Genomic DNA, 10,660 nt, shown 5'->3' with positions numbered 1-10,660 from the left:
GTAAGAACACATTAAATCACACCATTAGCCATATAAGGCTCAGTCAAAAAGAAGTTGTGGGAAACCTAACTATTGGAGCACATGTTACCTGCTGATCAGAACTGAGTTGACCACTTCTTTAGCTAGTCATTAGGAGTTTGTTGTCTTTTATCTTCTCAATAAAATCTCCCTTTTCTAGGAGTTAGCTTAGCAAGTAGTTTAGTCCTCCTCTTTCAAAGGAGTTAGTTTAGGAAGTGGTTATTCCTTCTTGTATATAAAGGCTGCATTGATTCAATAAAAGATATACAAGTCTTTTGTGCTCTATTCTTGTTCTTATACTAACCACGTCCATATCTACTTGTCTCAATTCTCGCAGATTAAGCTCTCTTGAAAACTGAGAATTTTGATATTACTTGGATGGAATAAGAGCACCAATTTTCCCGGTTTTCAAGTCCCAGAGTGTGATCCTTTGGTCATCAGAACCTGATATGACTATTATCACCATCAGCATTGAAGCTAATCGTATTCACACAGCCCCTGTGGTTCTCCGGCTTCCGGAACACATCAAGCTGGAGGAAGCACGAGATCTGGTACAACAGTTAGCACGCTCTGGGTTCTGAGACTGACTTAGAATATAAAAAGGACACAACACCTAAAGAATCTTTATTCAAGTGAAAATAAACTCCTCATCAGATGTGGTCATATTCAGTATAATTATGGACGCAGATGGCAAAGGGGTGCATTTAACAATCACTTCACCCCTTAGCTAAGTACCCCTGGACAAATTTACGGTCACCATCTAAGTCAATGCAAAAATTAAGCAAATTGATTTTGTTTCAAATTTACAATCCACTCTCTTTTTCTACTCGCTGAAGATATAAATTTTTCAAATTTTCTCAAGAACGCAAAACTAGAAAAGGAAATAACATAAGAGCTAAGAAAAGGCAAAACAACCTACCCTACCTATGTCCTAAGCTCCAATCGGTGAAATAACAAATGGCTACATAATTTGTTCTTTCTTGATAACAGTGGTGTCTTGGTTGCGACCTCTCACCAGCTACAGGAACCAAATATCTATTGTCTTTGTCTCTGCTGGCATTTGAACCAGAAACCTCATGGTTCTCAGTCAAATGCTACATAATCATGAATTGACACAAAGCAGCAACAACAACTACTACTACAATTATATTGTTTTAACAGCAATAATGCTGATAAATACAATAGGTGAAAACACTTCACCTTAACATCTTTTAAGTGCTAAACTCATCTGAACAATCAGTTAAAAAACAATAATGAGAAAATCGGGGTATATAATACAGCTTAATACTAGGAGTACAACTTATGTATTTCCAGCGGAGAATAAGAAAGGTTTCACAAGTTTACCTCGGCATCTTTCCATGATCATACACTCATGTAATAAACAACTAACACTACAAAAAAAAAACGCTATAATTGTGGAGGTTAAATTCACATGCCGCGGCGGTCAAAAAGTCCCTGCAAATTGTTGTCCCAGCGGACCTCAAAACCTCGGCAATAGTGTTCGCCGCTACCTGTTTGCGGCGTTTAATTTGCCAACCACCGTAAATTATTAGCGGCGGTTCATAATCTCGCAATTTAAAATTTAAAATTTTAAGAAAAAATGTTGTTGGGGTTAAAACCCTCGCAATTTATTTATTTAGCGGGGGTTAAATCCCCCACAGTTAGTTTTTTTTAGTTTTTTTTTAGCAGGGGTAAAACCCCCCATCAATCTGTTTGTTTAGTGGGGGTTTTTAAGTCAAAATATTATATAGTAGGTATTATTTATATATAACCTCCTCTATCTATTGTTACTCCAAAACTAAATAATGTGATGTTTATAATATATTAATAAAATAAAGCATCAACTTGTTATTCATGTTGCTTTCTAATAAGTAACATCAATGCAATATCACTGCACCAGAGCTATATGAAATGAATTCAACGCGTAAAGAAAATTGTGAGGTGATTCTGGAGCACTAAAAAGTCAATACACCATACACCTTATAGAGAACTTGACTAATCGTATATATAAAATCTTGTAAAATACAAGTGCGCAGTGAACACAATAGTACTGAGTACAACAAGAACTCAATAAAAGTAATCCAGATGTGCCCGATTTAAGTTATCCGCAAACCAACTATTCTGACCATCTTTACCAGTGATGTTTCTCAATTACAGAGATAAGGAAACTGCTCAAGAAGCTCCCTATTAAACATGAAGACATTAACATAAAGCTAAGAATTGCCATTAGTCTCAAAACTGCTCAAGAAGCCCAAACACATTAATAAGTACTTTACTAAACTTGCTGCCAATAGATGCGAAAATTGATTCCTTTGGATTGATATTTGAAGCATGTTAGTAATCCTTGTAAATCATGCAAACGTCCATACCACCACACAATAACCAATACTAATAAACAAGAAATCAAATAGCACCAGATCGATGGATCACAAAACTATGCATTATTCAATGGATCACAAAACTATGTGCTAGCTATATACTCTATTTAAGGTATTTCATTTCAACAACAATAAACCCAGTGTAATCCGACGTCCATTTCATTTCAATACAAAATATTTTGCCTTTACCTTGTAAGAAAAACTATGGGTTCACTCTAAATCACACAGTTATCATACTACCTGATAATTCACTCCAAACTAGCAGATACATGTGCACATTGGCAAAGTATGCTGTAGAATCAAATACATCTAGAAGCTAATTTTGATACACACAATCCATAACAAGTATTCTACCTAAAGTTATACGAATTTATAAAAATAAAAAACACTTCAGTTAACAAAGTCAAAAAATAGCTAGTTGATTAAGAAAAACATATTCAGAGTTAAAATTACTCATCAGGTTATTCAACAAATTTTGTTAAGATCTGAATATTGAAAAAAAATTGAAATAAAAAAATTAAAGAACACAAGTTTTCAAAGGACATGTGCAAGGGCGGCTCAAAACTGTTGGAGGCCTAAAGCCAAACCTCAACGGGGGGCCTTAACTTTTTTTTATCACAAAAATGAGAATAGAAAAAAGAATTCATTATTATTTTTCATTTGAAGTCTACTTTTTGAGGATCTATGTCAGATATCTCATTTACTTTCTCAAGAGCTCCCTTTTGAGATTGTATCAAAGATTCAATTCTTCTTTCTTGAGTTTTGAACAACTGGATTCAAATTTTCTAGTTGACATATTGTATATTCTAATAAATAATTAAAGAGACAATATCTATTACATAGTAAGATATCAAAACAAGCAAGTTATAGATGAAAAAAATACTAAAAAGTTGAAATAATAGAACCTAATTCAAGAAGTTAATAACTTGATTTGAGAATACTTATTTGGTGCTTCAATATACCTCTTGCAATATTTGGTGCCCGAGAAAAAACAAAAATAGAAAATTCATACACTGTGTCTTTCATAGCAATATAAGTCAGAGACTCTCTTGGAGAAACAAAGAAGAACATAAAAGCTTAGAAATATATTAAAGTTTAGATAAAGGTTAAAAGTAAATGGAGTATTATAGAGAAACCAATCAGCTTCTTTTTTGTCAATATACTAGAGATTGAGTATTTATATACTATACATTACTTACTGATTTAGGGGCCTTATTTTCTATCAATTAATTAACTATTTTCTTTTAATGACAGAAAGTACTTAGAATGCTTTATAATTTTTCAAAAATAAATTATATTGATGAAAAATGAGGCCCCCAAAATTAAGAGGCCTCAAGCCTAGGCTTTAGAGGCTTCACCCAAAAGCCACCCTGGACACGTGGAACCCATCAGTTAAAAAGATATCAACTTTAACCAAAAGTTAGATCTAAAAACTATAAGAAAACTGAATATGGGCATGTTACCGGGAAATCTAAGAAGTACACAAATTAAACTAAAACAGGAACAAACTACAACTGATTAGAACTAGTAAAATCAGATCCATCACATACATACAATAACAATAAATATGTAATCATGAAATAAACTGTAATTAAATAAGCACTGAAACAAACCTCACTGCTACCATTCTTAGCTTGTGAAATAGCAACTATATCCAAGCGTCCTGAGTAGACTGAACGAGGAGAAGTCAACTGTCCACTTGTTAGCAAGCCAACATTTTTTATCAGAAGCAAAAACACATGAAAGAGAAAACGAGGCTGACAAATTGCTCAAGTGTTAGTAGTAGTTGAGTTTCTAGAGCTCTAATCCATACTGCTGCTTCTGAACTATCTGAAACTAGTTATAAATGTTAAGAGTACAGGTGCAAAGCAGGACTTCCTTTTAGATTACAGTTGGCAATTAGGAGTCCAAAGAGATGGTGTCCATTAGAATGGACAAGATCTCATCTCATGGTTATCATGAATAAAGGGATTAGATCAATAATGTTTTTACTTTTTTGGTCTGGCATCCTAGTTCTCCTTCATAGTCAATGTCCTCCTGGTGTAAAATTACCTAGTACTCCACTTACTATGTTTTGGTTTTGTAAAATACCTAGTACTGTATATAACTAGAGAGTGCTAAATATTAGTTGTGAGATGCCTATAGTAGAAAGTGAAGTGCCTTTGCCCCTGCTTGTATGCAGTTCGTGTCTTCCTAGCTGTTAGCTAAATGCAAATCAAGTTATTTTGCTCTAAGTGAACTGTTCTGAACTTAAACACAAGTTTTATCTGAAGAGATTCTCTTTGTGCAAAGTTGAGTGGATTATTTTTTCTGTCAAGCTCATCCATTGACGAATGAATAGACTGTCCAGCATATTTAACAGTAGGAATAATAAAATCATCACTAGCTAGTTAAAAAGAAGTCATAATCAAATCTCAGTATTTTCTCAGTAAAACAAGTCAGACAGTTAGATGAATCTTTTGCATTAAGTTGACGAAACTACTCTTCAGCTAAGTATCTGCTTCCAGTCATTAACATATTTTAGTCAGAATTTCAACATTATGTTACCAAGATTAAATCTTTTTCATTTATTATTGCGACAATGCATGTCTCTTCTTTGCTTTTCCTAAAAAAGGGGGAAAAAAAAAAAAACTGAAACCAGACATTAGCTTTTCCAAAACTCGAACTGACTCAGATGAATGGAGTAATAAAAAAGTATCAAGACTTTAGCTTTTCCAAAACTCAAAGTAACAGAGATGAAACATCACAAATTAATTCAGATGCAAGCGGCACTAACTGTATGCATTTATGCTATCCAAGGAGTGCCACCAAGACTATAAGTACATGGCTTCTGAAAATTCTGTCTGACATGTGAGAAAAGTCTACTTGGAGAAGTTTGAGAAAATGAAAAAATATCTTGCCTACACGAAAAAGTTAACATCATGAACTCTGATATGCAGCTCCGACTGCGAGTCCATAATATGCAGCTCCGGATGCTTGTAATTTGTGCTGTTGCTTTTCATTCTCAGATTAGAAGAGGTTTTGTCTTGAAGTCTAGTTCTAGAGTCCATATAAACTAGCAACTGTAAATAGATACATTTGGTTGAATAAAATTTTAACTTTCGACCAAATGTTTACTATCAAGAAACTCCACTTCTTGAGACAAATTAAAGACAATAGTATATATAGCAGTTGCAATTGTAGTCAATTGCTTTATTCCACCTGAAGTAATAATATGTCCTGTATTCAGTGGAAGAGCAAAATCTACAGATTTCACTTGTTCATAATTGAAATACACCCGAACCTACTTAAAAAAAAAAGGGGGCAGCCCCGTGCACAAACATCCTGCATTAGTAGGGTCCGGGGAAGGGCCACACCCAAAGGGTGTGACGTAGACAGCCTAACCTAATGCAAGCATTAATGTCTGCTTCCACGGCTCGAACCCGTGACCTACAGGTCACACAGAGACAACTTAATCGTTGCTCCAAGGCTCCCCTTCACACCCGAACCTACTTACTGAACAAAATTTTCTTTGCATGATTTGTTTACCTGCAATGCTAACTAAAACAACAAGGATTCATATAATTGTCATCTACATCAAGGATTCTTTAATCACTACAGGATACAAGATTCCATATAAGTGCGAGTCACATAGAGGATTCTTAGCTCGATATAGGATACAAGAATTTTTTGCTTGTTGTTCCTTTATCGGCAGTGCGTAAAATCTTCTCTGCTATAGCTCACTTCTCTAATATATACACTTGGACTAACAAGTTCAACGTCAGGTAATAAATATATCCAGCTTCACATCAGAACTCAAGTAAAATGGAAATCAGAACTCAAGTAAAATGGAAATAAGTAATGCATATAAATCAACAAGCAAAAAGAAGATCAGAAGGAGAGAGACTTAGCTCTCACCAACTTAGATGTATCAGTCACTCAAAATTTAACACTTAATTTAAAACCATAATAACGTGGACTAAAGCACTCACAACTTTTCTAGAAGGGCATCGGTCATCACTATCCGATATGGATCTCTTGGTCTGTCTGCTTCAGTATGTTCAGCTTCTACACAAAGTTGAGTACCTAACATCCACCAAAGAACATACATAGAAAAAAGTACATTAACAAACAAGGAATTGAATTTATACACCAATACGACTATGAGATCAGAAACATATACATGTGATAGAGAAAATACATACTTTTTGTAGTCATTTTTTCCAGTATCGTGCTAATAACGCATGCCAATAACTTTAATACTAGAGAGCCGTTCATAAAAAATAAGCTAAAACCTCAGAATTAGCAAAATATTCACACAACATTAGATGTTTATACGGATTCAAGATGACTTGAAATTTACACAATCGTATTTGAAGGTCTAATTTACACAATCACATAACAATTGCTGCACTGTTAAAACCAACTAGGGGCAGACTTAATGTATTATATTCCCTCATTTTAATGGTGAGGATAGAGATTGACATATACATTAAACAATATTCACATAACTGTAAATCCCCTTAGGAGGACAATTAGAGCAAGTACGCATCTGCCTCATGTTACATTATGTTCTGAACAAATATTTTTAACTTCAGGTACCTCAACTGCAAACATATGTAATTGATTGACAAAATTATAACATATGTACTTCCACTGTAAACATGTCTAATGCCTATTCAGATTTCACTTTCTGTTGCTTTGGTTTATACAATTCATTTCTAATTAATCTAGTATTTGACACCCACTGGCTGAAGGGAACTTCTTGCTCCCTTCCGGGGACATGGAAATTCGATAAAATCGAAACGATATAAAAAAGATTAGCATGTTCCATGCACAATAATGACGCACAAATCAAGAACCTTTTGGAATATGATAGCACTAAAGATACCACCATTTCCTTTTTGCAGATAAAACCCAAACATGTTCACATTTCTTTCAACATATAGACCAAAATCAAAATATTTTCTGCTTGATTTACTAGAATACTGATGTTCAGCCTAAAATCGCATATATTTATTCATTGTTGCCTCACATTTTAGTACTTTTAATTGTCTTTTGAGTATTAATTGTAATGAGTTGTGCTTAATATTATATTTTACTACGTAGGAATAAAGCGGTGTGAAGATGAAGAGATTTGGAGCAAAAAATTGAATAAAACACGGGAGAAAAAGAAAAGAAGTGAAAAGGATCGGAAAAAAAGGGGACAAGAATTAGTGGCCTATGATTAGGCAATGATGACTAATGATTGGACCAAATGAAAGAGAAGAATAACAATTTGAAGAAAGCAAAGAAGTATAAACAATTGAAATTGAGTGAAGAAACGTACCTGGCAGCAATGTGCTGCTCGCGCGTCGCGCGCCTGACGCGCAAAAGCAGGCCTCTGAATCTTATTTTTCTGATCATTCCGCGTTGCACCTGTGACGCGGGTGTGACGCAAGCCCGCTATTTTTTTCCTAGTCCGAGTTGGATTTGGTTTTTAAAAGCCCAGGCCTTTTGGTACCCTATAAATACATATCCTACACGGTTTTTACAGAATTTTGGGGAACTTTGGATTACTTGAAACCCTTAGTTCACAACTTTTGACATAGAGACAGCTTAGAGCCGCTGTGGAGGTACGGAGTTACAGGGTTTTATATTTTCGTCTCTGTAATACTTATTTTGACATTTTTATTCGGATGATTTATTATTTTTCTTCCTTGTCTATGTGGAGCTAAACTCTTTAGTTCTAGGGCTTTGACACAAACATGAAAGTTGACGTTTGATTATCGTTTTTTCATCTATTGATTTTCCATCTTTGGGTTATTTATTTATTCTTGTGCTTAATTGTTTAATTACTTGATCACTAATTAGACACTATCTGTGGTGTGTGAATTGAACTAAGGATAGGGAATTTGCATGCGTAATAAGAATAAATAGAGCTTGTTCGATTAATTGTTTCGCTAATGAGGATAGGAATATACCCTTTAGCCTTGCTTAATTTAATACGGAGAAGTAAATGTGTTCTTGTTACCTCTGGCGACCATACGAATATAGGTGTTATAGTAGCATCTACAGGCTTGTGAGCAACTCGGAAGATACTCATAAAGTTATAATTAACCCGTCAACTAGTAACCCATAGGTAGAATGATTTGAAGGCTCAACTGGATTGTTAGTGTTCATAGCCCTAGATCTATCTCTTCTCCGATAAAAATCCGCTCTTTCTTGGTTAAAGTTCATCATTTGTTTTATTTTATTTTTAGTTAGTTTATAAATATAACTTTGGATTTTATTTCTTGTCTAGATAATTATCATTAGTTTAATTTAGTAAATAGTTAATCATAAGTCCCTGTGGGATTGATATCTGGACTTAAAAATCCTATATTACTTGTACGACCGCGTATACTTGCGTGTGCATTTGGGAGCAACAAATACAACATAGAATTATAAGATTAGTGCAGATTAAACACCACTAAAAAATAAGGTCCGAGACATACTTTCAAATGTAGCATTTGAACTTAAATTCAATCAAGTGTGTCCTAAACATATTCAAAGCGGGATATCCCCAAATTTAATCAAGAGTATGTCATCAGCTCCACCATTACTGTTTTCGGCTGATTTGGAATTCATGGTAGAACATGAAGAAGTTTTATCACACCGTTGGGTGAAAGGACCTTGGAATTCAACTTTAGAATTACTTATTCAATGGTGTCATCATCCTGTTGAAGAAGCTAGTTGGGAAGAGTATGACTTAACTGCTGGTCGGTTTCCTTCCTTTCGGCTTGAGGACAAGGGGTCTTTTTAGGGGTGCACTGATACGACCTCACGGAAGACATATTTTAGAAAAAGAAAGCGTGAAAGGGGAAATAAGGATTCTTCTCTTGGTAGTCCTTTGATCTTTACCTTTGCAGGCCAACTAGATTTAAGTTTCTCTAATGCTTTATCTACATCGTGATCTTCTGAACTGAGTATATTTTCCAAAAAAACTTGCTTTACGCATTTCTTAAAATGTTGCCGGTACTCGCCAGGAGTTTTGACAGAAAAATTGAACTTGTTAGACTCGTCCATGGAGAACGCCGCATTGGAGTATGATGCTCAGGAGTTAGTTAGTGGTAATTAGCATGTAATGATGATGCAGTTAGTTTGTTAGAAATCATGTGCACATCACGTGCACTATACCAACTGAATGTATAAAAGTTCTTAGCTGGCATTGTAATCGTTGCATTGTATAAAATTGTAGGATGATAATTAATTAACAACGTAGACCTTTAGTGGCATTTTTTTTAATTGCCATAGAAATGTGTTTATTAGTGGCAAATCTTTAATTGCCTGTAAATTTTGGCTTTATAAAATTAATTAGTAGTAAATAATTTATTGCACTAAATACCTCTTTTTTTGTAGTTCTCACACTATAGAATAAGTTTTGTCTTACTTTTTTCGTATCGGCTCTTATTTAATTATAATTTTTTTTTTCAAAAATATTTTGAAAACATTGTTTGGTTATAAAAAATGATCAGCTTTTGGATATTTTTTTTAGGATGAATTTTTCAATTTTTTGAAGTTTTTACTCACAAATTTTATCTTTTTTTAAAAGTAAAATGCATGTTCAAACATCATTTAAACTTTCAAAAATTATTTTTCATCTCATCTTTAATTTTTTTCAAGTTTAACCCAAATTTATGTTCAAACACTAGCTTAATTTCACATAGTAATATTATTCTTTATATTAATGTAAGAGTTGATTTTAGTTAATAAGATGTTAGTAATGTGTTTGTGATGTATTGCATTGGATCTTCTTGTGAAAATTTTATTTACATATGAAAATTTCGAATAGTTTAGTCCAAAGTTCTAAAATATTTTTATTGTAAGTTCTAAAATATTTTTATTGTTTTAAAGTAGTCAATTTGCCTTTATTTGTAAAGATTTTATACTTTTATCTTTTTTCCTATAATTTTAAAATTATCTAAGCTGAAATAAAATCATAAATTTCACTTATTAAAATTTTTGGTGTTATATGCGTAAAGTAATAGCTTTACAAGTCTCCCCTCGAGTCGCTGTTAAATCATTGCATTTGTTTGATTTTTTGACATGCCTTTATGTGTATTCGGTGATGTATTTTAATTTTTTAATAATTAGCTTTTTGCCGTGCCTTTATTTGTTTTCGGTGTTGTGTTATCATTTATAAATAATTAGATTTTCCTATTTTATGATTAGCAGTTGGAAAACATAAAATAAATTAGGAAACTTATAACGATATACAATACAAAAGCAAAAAAGAAGAGGTATATCTTCACCAAAAAACGATA

At 33.5% G+C, this 10,660-nt stretch overlaps 1 non-coding gene across 1 annotated transcript; it reads left to right on the top strand.

The window, feature by feature from the left end:
- The first annotated feature begins 7,148 nt into the window (after window positions 1–7,148).
- LOC132065851 (U6 spliceosomal RNA) lies at window positions 7,149–7,251 on the top strand. Its single transcript, XR_009416822.1, has one exon. It is a non-coding gene; the product is annotated as a U6 spliceosomal RNA (small nuclear RNA).
- Window positions 7,252–10,660: the final 3,409 nt, after the last annotated feature.

The sequence above is a fragment of the Lycium ferocissimum genome, chromosome 7 (assembly GCF_029784015.1).
Source record: "Lycium ferocissimum isolate CSIRO_LF1 chromosome 7, AGI_CSIRO_Lferr_CH_V1, whole genome shotgun sequence".
Classification (NCBI taxonomy): Eukaryota; Viridiplantae; Streptophyta; class Magnoliopsida; order Solanales; family Solanaceae; genus Lycium; species Lycium ferocissimum.
The sequence above is the reverse complement of the archived record's forward strand: the minus strand, read 5'-3'. Positions and strand labels throughout refer to the sequence as shown.